Below are 8,175 nucleotides of genomic sequence, written 5' to 3' on the forward strand. Positions count from 1 at the left end.
GTAGTTCCTCCAGTAGTAACTCTAATGCTTCAGAATGTATACACAACAAGTATGACCCAGGAAAAGAGCGCTTGTACAGCTTTTGGTCCTCGGACAGCCAAAACCGAGGAGTCTTTCTTCGCACTTTCTCAGCTTCTGACTTCTCCTCGGGTAAGATGTCCTCCTTAAGGAACAACACTATAAAATCCATCCAGCTCGACCCCACCCTGATTTGATGGATCTAGACCATGTCTTTTCTTACCACAGCAGGCTTACACAAATCCTCAACAAGTATGACCGGTGGCAAATCTTGTGCCGAGGAGGTTGCAAGAGTGGCTAGGAAATTTGCATGTGTGTTTCCACTTCTATAGATATGCATCAAGTTAAAAGCTCGAAACCTGCTTGCAAATGCCTAACCTGATTCAGATATTCTTGCATTCTCACGTCCCTGGCTTCTAACTCCCCCTTTAGCTGGCCTACAACCAGTCTTAAATCTTAGAATATTTCTATTGCTTTCCCGCCCATTTTCTGAACCATGGTCATTCCTTCCAATAGAGCCTCATTGTTTGTGGCCGAGAAGTCAAGTCTCAATGATTTCTCAATGGTGATCTTCTTAGGAGAGACTAGAACTAGCCCCACTCCAAACCCTCTTTGATTTGCTGCATCATCAACGTATACTTTTCAAGATAAAGGATTTTGTAGGGAGATCACGCCAACTGATTTTCCATCCATGCCTTGCTCCTTTGCTTCCACTTCCAATGGGGATTTAGCAAACTCAGCTTCCAGATTTGCAAGGATCTGACCCTTGACAGAGGTGCAAGACATGTATTTGATGTCAAAAGCTACAAGGGTCATCCCCCATTTAGCAATCCTCCTTGTGTAGTCAGCGCTTCGAAGGATAGATTTGAGCGAAAGCTGAGTTAGGACAACAACTGTATGTGCCTGGAAGTAATGGGAAAGTTTTCGTGTGGCATGCACCACCACCAAAATGGCCTTCTCCAGTGGCAAATAACGGATCTCGGCCTCATGCAGTAACTTGCTCACATAATAAACTAGCCGTTGTATGCCACTGTCAACCCGTATCAACACCAAGCTTACAGTATGAGGGGCCACAACAATATAAGCAAACAGGACCTCATCAACCTCGGGACTGGACATGATGGGTGGTCGAGAAAGATACTCCTTGAGCTGCTGGAAGGCCAAAGCACACTTCTCAGTCCACTCAAATCCCTTCCACTTATTCATCGAGAGGAAGAAGGGTCTGCACCTATCCGCTGATCGAGAAATAAACCGGTTCAAGGCAGCAGTCATTCCGATAAGTTTCTGAATTTCTTTGGGATTTCGAGGCAGTTGTAAACTATTAATAGCCTTGATCTGATCGAGATTAACCTCAATTCCCCTGTGAGTTACCATGTAGCCCAAAAACTTGCTTGATCCCTCACTAAATGAGCACTTGGAAGCATTGAGGCGCAACTTGTATTTCCTCAAAATATCAAAAATGTTCCCGAGGTCTCCCACATGCTCGGACACTACCTTACTTTTCACCACCATGTCTTCTATGTAGACTTCAATACTTTGCCCAACTATGGTTCGAACATCCCAGTCATCATTCTTTGATAGGTGGACCCTGCATTTTTCAAACCAAAGGGTATCACCTTGTAATGGTAATTTCCAGTAGGAGTGACAAAATTTGTCCTCTCCTGATCACCTAAGGCTAGTGGAATCTGGTGGTATCCTTGAAAGGCATCTAGGAAGTTCATCCAAGGAATGCCTACAATTGCATCCACCAGTTGGTCTATCCGAGGCATGGGGAAGGAATCTTTTGGGCAAGCCTTATTTAGATCTGTGAAATCCACACACTCGTCACTTCCCATTCTTCTTTTTTACCACCACAGTATTGGCCAGCCACTCAGGGTAGAAAACCTCTTTAATAGCCCCTGCCTGCTTAAGCTTCATCACCTCATCTTTAACAGCATCAGAATGTTCTCTAGACGAGCGCCGAGGTGGTTGCTTTTTGGGGGTAAAAGATGGATGAACATTTAAATGATGACAGATGAAGCTCGGATCCACCCGTAGGGCTTCAGAAGCATTCCATGCGAACACATCAACATTTCTTCTAAGAAACTCAATCAGCTTTTCCTTCTCCTAAGGAGGAGCTGAGCCCCGATCTGAAAGAACTTCTCTGGATCATCACCAATAACAACCTTTTCTAAATCTTCACATTTCGCCTCCTCGGCTAGTCCATTGACAAGCAACACTGAAGTTTTTGATTGCAATAAGCCCCTTTCAGCAGAGGCCGAGGACTCAGCCTCGGGTTGATATAGGATGGCAGCCACTAGGCACTGCCTAGCCGTGGACTGACTCCTAAGGATCTCTTTAACTTGGCCCTCTTCTTAGCTTCCATAAACTGTTGCAGAGCATTGTAAGTTTTACCGCTATTGGTTGGGCCACAATGATATATTATCTTCTGTTTCATAGCCCGTGCAAATGGAAACCAAGTGTGGAGCTTGGTAACATCTGCCGACTTAATCATACCCCGAAAATGCTTAATCTCATCAGGAAACTCCTCCAAACAATATTCCACGAATATAGGAAACAAGTACTTCATAACATTAACAGATGGACCAAGCGACGCCACGTACTCTTAAAAACATCAGCAGAACATTTCTTGAAGAAAAAGTTCTGGAACTTTTGCACTGCAGTAGGAAAGAATGACATCCCAATGTAAATTACGAGAGCCTGATTAGACACCTAACCCGATTTCCCAAAATAATTAAACACTGGTTGCATTATCTCCCAATCACACCGTGTCAGCTTCGCACCCTTCTCGGCATTTCTAAACTCACAATACACTTCAACAGGATCCCGCGACGCAACATTCAAATGACCCTCACACCTCTCCAAACCCACATCATCATTATTATCACTAGCCACCATAAAATCAACAACAATACCCTCTTCATTCGTATCATTTCCCAATTCAACCATGGTTGAATCACCAACAGTGCTACAACCCTCATCATCGGGACTGTGAAATAATCCAACAATTGCTTTCCCAACATCAGCATCAAAATCACATTCAGATTCAGATTCAACCATTGTCAAACTAGACACGCCATAATCATCATCACCATTAGGTGCTGATGAAGAAGAAAAGGGTTTTGCATAGAGGGTGGCAGAGGCCTTAAATTCAAGAGATTGTGAGGGAAATTTACAAGGAGCTAATAAATGAAACAAAGTGAAAGCAGAACTGGAAAATGGACGGTTTGAGACATCTGAAGCAGTAGGACAAAACCGGTAATGCTGGGAAATCAAATGGCCATATAATAGTCCATAAAAAGAATGGTTGGATAGCAGAACCCTTAGCCTAGTAGAAGAAGAAGGGTATGTCTTAGGTTTATAAATTCGAAACAGGGACTTGGCTGTTGTTGTTGAATTGATAATATATTCACATTAAAATAAGAAAAAATAAAATGAAGAAACGCAAAACTTTGCTTCTTGAAATGAAGCTCAGGCTCTGAGTGAGCGCAAGGGTGCAGCTTCTCACCTAACGGCTTCAACATGAATGGTTTCTCACTTTCTCTTTTGGTTTCCCAGTAGAGTCTGAGATTCAGAGATTTTAGGGGTTTTGATTTGATTTGGGCAACAGAGATGATGATTGATGGTATTTGGCTACAGGTTTTTGCTATCCATTGTGTTATTGTATTATTGAATTCATATTTTTATGTTTAATATTTAAAATTTTAATTTTTTAAAATGTTGTGAAGTTATGTTTGAATTGTTATATATTTTTTTAATATGTAAATTATTGTAGTGTTATGCTTTTAGAAGGTTTTATAATGTTATAAGTTAATTTTTAATGTTTTATGAATTTTGGTTTAATATATGATATGTTTTAAATCAAATTTAAATTAAATGAGATGAGGCGTAGGTACTTGTAAGGATACTGGCAGCTTATCAAAGTTAGCATTCATGTCTGCTTTCTTGGAACTATTTTATTTTACCATCTTAAAAGCTACTTTATCAATTATACCATACCATTTTATGACAACATTTGTATCAGGAAATTCTATCCTATTTTACCATTTCAAAAAGTTACTTTGTCAATTATACAATACTATTTTACAATACTCCAATATCTCAACTTTTATTTTACAATACAACACATTAAAATAATATTTCTACACAATAAAATAATATATCCAAAACCCAAAACCCAAATCACCTCTACAACTACCTGCTACCACCACCACACTACAAAAAAATCGTTCTGTCCCAACGTTTTTTTCCCGGCGCTTTTAAAAACTGCTGTAATAGATTAGCCTATACCAATGCTTTTTGAAACCGTTGGCATAGGAAGCCATATTACCACAGCTCAAAATCGGCGCTTTATAAATCGTTGCAATAGAAAGCCTATAGCGGCAGTTTTCAAAAACGCTGGTATAGGAAGCCCTATTGCACTAGAATAGGGCTACTAATTTCCCTTATGGGAAATACATATCCCAGCACTTTTGGAAGCGCTGGAATAGGATCCAGGATCACTCCATTCCCTTAAGAAGAGAGACCTATCTCGGCACTTTTAGAGGTACTGGAATAGGATCCACCTATTCCAGCTTCATTATGTAATGGAGAAAGATCTATCCCAGCACTTTTTGAAGAGCTAGAAAAGCGCTGGGATAGGATCACTCCATTCCCTTATGGAGAAAGACTTATCCCAGCACTTTTGAAAACGTTGGAATAGGGTCCACCTATTCCAGCGCTCCAAAAGCGATAGGATAGGTCACCAATTGGGATTTGTTAAATATCAAATGACCAATACTCCCCTAAACCTAGAAAAAGACCAAAGTACCCCCAAAACATTGAAAAAGAGCAAAAACACCCCTGATACCTAGAAAAAGACCTATATGCCCCCAAAACCTAATAAATGACTGAAATACCCACAAAACAAAAAAAATAACCCAAGCACCCCTTAAGGCGTCGAAAATAACCAAAGTACCCCTTGTGCCTAAAACTAACCAAAATACCCCTTTAAGTCTGGTAAATGACCAAAATGCCCCAAGAAAGAGAAAAAATGTCCAAAACACACCCGACACTCGGAAAAGGATTGATAAACCCCCGAAACATCGAAATGAACGAAATACCTCTTAAAAGCAAGAAAATGACAAAAGTACCCCCCATGCCTAAAAAAGGTGGAAGACCCCTTGATTACTTGAATCATAGTCAAGGGGTGGCAAAATCAACCCAAATCCATTTGCCCACCCAAACCCACTTACTTAAATGAGACCCACACCCACCCAATTATTAATTGGGTTAAATGGGTAAAAAATCAATTAAACTCAATTAACATTAATGTTTATTGGGTTTTAAATGGGCACCCAATTAAGATCCAAGTATCATTTCTATAAACTAACCAACTTTAAAATACCCCAAAACCGCTAAAATTACCAAAATACCCCCAAAACCCAAAAAAAAAAAAAGACCAAAATGACACCAAAACCTACAAAATAATAAAAATACCCCCGAAACCCAGAAAATGACCAAAATACCCCAAAAACCTAAAAGATGACCAAGATACCTCCAAAACCTAAAAATGATCAAAATACTCCTAAAATCCATAAAATGATCAAAATACCCCTCGAAACCTAAAAAATGGCCAAAATAACCTCAAAACCTAAAAATTAATCAAAATAGCCGTGAAACCTAAAAATGACCAAAATACGCCCCAGAACCTAAAAGATGACCAAAACAACCTCGAAGCCTAAAAATCCCGAAACCTAAAAATTACCAAAATACCCCTGAAATCCAAAAAATGTCCCAAATACCCCCAAAACCTAAAAATTACCAAAATAAGTTGGCAAAATTAATCATGTCAAACAAACACTGAGTGAGAAATTCACTAGCAACATAAAAAGGGAATGGCAAACTTGCATACCGAATAATTAACCATCTATACATCATCTTCTCCATACGCGTCCTCACATTTTCAATTTTTAGAAAGTTGCATTCCTAGAAAGAATGGCAAACTTGCATACCGAATATATATATATATATATAATGGGTAAAACTTGTATACTTTAGGTGCAGTATATTAGGTTTCCCATTCTCCAATTAAATTCAAACACTTTTTGAATTTAATTATTATTGGAAAAGATGACGTTATTCTTATCTTATTGGTCAATGCAGCCAAGTGTTTGAATTCAATTGAAAAATTTAATGTACTGCACCAAAGATATTTTATCCAAGTGTACCCATAGATTACAGATATAAAAATAACAACACATCTTTGCACTACTATTTATGCTTCAAAGACCTCTTTTGCCTCTTTCAGGCCACCAAGAAAAATGTAATGGAGGATCTTAGGACTCAGGGAAAGCAACGAGGGAAGGATACACTATCATAGCTTGTAATAATTGATTATAGATTTAAAGTGTTTCTTTGTGTGTGCTTTCATGGTTCAGATTTTCAGATGGCTGTAATCTACTTGTTTCCCTCAGCCCCTTGCACTGAATTCATCACACCCAACCAAGTGGTGTGATTCTTGCTCTATTTTTTGGCCCTAAATTGTTCCTGCCTATGCTGGAAGGAAGCTACTGATATGGACTTTATGGTTGAACCGTTCTTTCTAGGAATGCAACTTTCTGAACATTCAAAATGTGAGGACGCGTATGGAGAAGATGTCATGTATAGCTGGTTAATTATTCAATACGCAAGTTTGTCATTCCCTTCTTATGTTGTTAGTGAATTTCTCACTTAGTGTCCATTTGGCATGATTAATTTTGCCAACTTATTTTATTATTCAACTTAATTCTGTTACTATTCATGGATTTCACTGCACTTTTTAGTACCATTTATGAGTCCTATTATACTATTACAACTAATTTTTACTTTTATTTATAGTACTTTCAGCAAAAAGTTTTCAGTTTCAGCAAAATAAGCAGATCCCAAACAGACCCTTAAAGTTACAAAACTATAAGTTCAAACTTATGTGCGACAATGTAAGGAGATCCTATCGTTAGCTTGCCTTTTCCCTTTTGTTGGATTCTTTTTTAGTAATGTCATCGTAGTTTACACATGCGTACATAAGTATTTGTTAAAAGAAATAATTTATTTATAATATAAAAATATTTTAAAACATAGATGCTTTTCTATGATAAAAATATAAGGGAAAAACTTTTACACAGTACTTTATATATTGTTCTTTGGTGCCCCTTCTAAATTATAGCTACATGTCTAATTTTATAACTCAGCTAACTAGGCATTGACACATTTTCTTTCCTTGCTAGCAAACCTATTAGCTTCAGATCTCTTAAGGTGTGTTCGGTTCGCTTGATATTACATTACAGTGTAATGTTACATTCTCGTAACTTAGATTCATGTAATCATATTACAAAAATATAAGATTAAGGTGTTGGGTTCATTGAATTACATTCTCATTATAATCCAAAAAAGTAGTCTCATCACCAAGAAAATGCCAAATTTACCCCTAAACCACAAATACCCTTGGAAGACTCAAAATACCCTTTTGACTTTCAAAATCACACAAATACTTCTAAAATGACTAGAATACCCTTATGACCCTTAAAATGAATATATAGGAATATATTGTATTATATTATATATATAATATAAAGGACTCAATTTAATTCATAAATTTTTCAATTTTGTTAAAATTAAGGTTGAATTGATTTTTTTTTTTTAGGAAGAATGGACTATATATATATATATATACACACACGCCAAAATTACCTACAATATTAAATAATAGCAACAAACAATCTTGCTTTTACATAATCCATCATTCAAAATTATTAGAAATAATTCAAAATTGTTAGAAATAATGCTTTTGCTTTTGGCATAATCCCACTAACATCAAACTTGCGTCTCTTAATCCCACTAACATTATATCTTGACCATGATAGAATAGACAAGAATATAAACCAAACGCCCCCTTAGACTTCTTATGCAAAATCTCAAGAATGGGAAGGCTATTAGTCTTCTCACAATCTTAAGGGACGCATTACCTAATTTCACTTTTCTTTTTTCGTTTATAGTAGATCCCAATAATGCATTGTTAATTGCAATATGTAGGCTCCTAAGTGAGGACACTAATTTCAATTCTAATACTTGAGATTTGAGTGAGTGAGTTAAAATAGAGTAAGTGAGTTCGTACATCAAGAAGGAATTGTTTGTCTGGTA

The sequence above is a fragment of the Quercus suber genome, unplaced genomic scaffold (assembly GCF_002906115.3).
Source record: "Quercus suber isolate HL8 unplaced genomic scaffold, Cork oak 2.0 scaffold_198, whole genome shotgun sequence".
NCBI lineage: Eukaryota > Viridiplantae > Streptophyta > Magnoliopsida > Fagales > Fagaceae > Quercus > Quercus suber.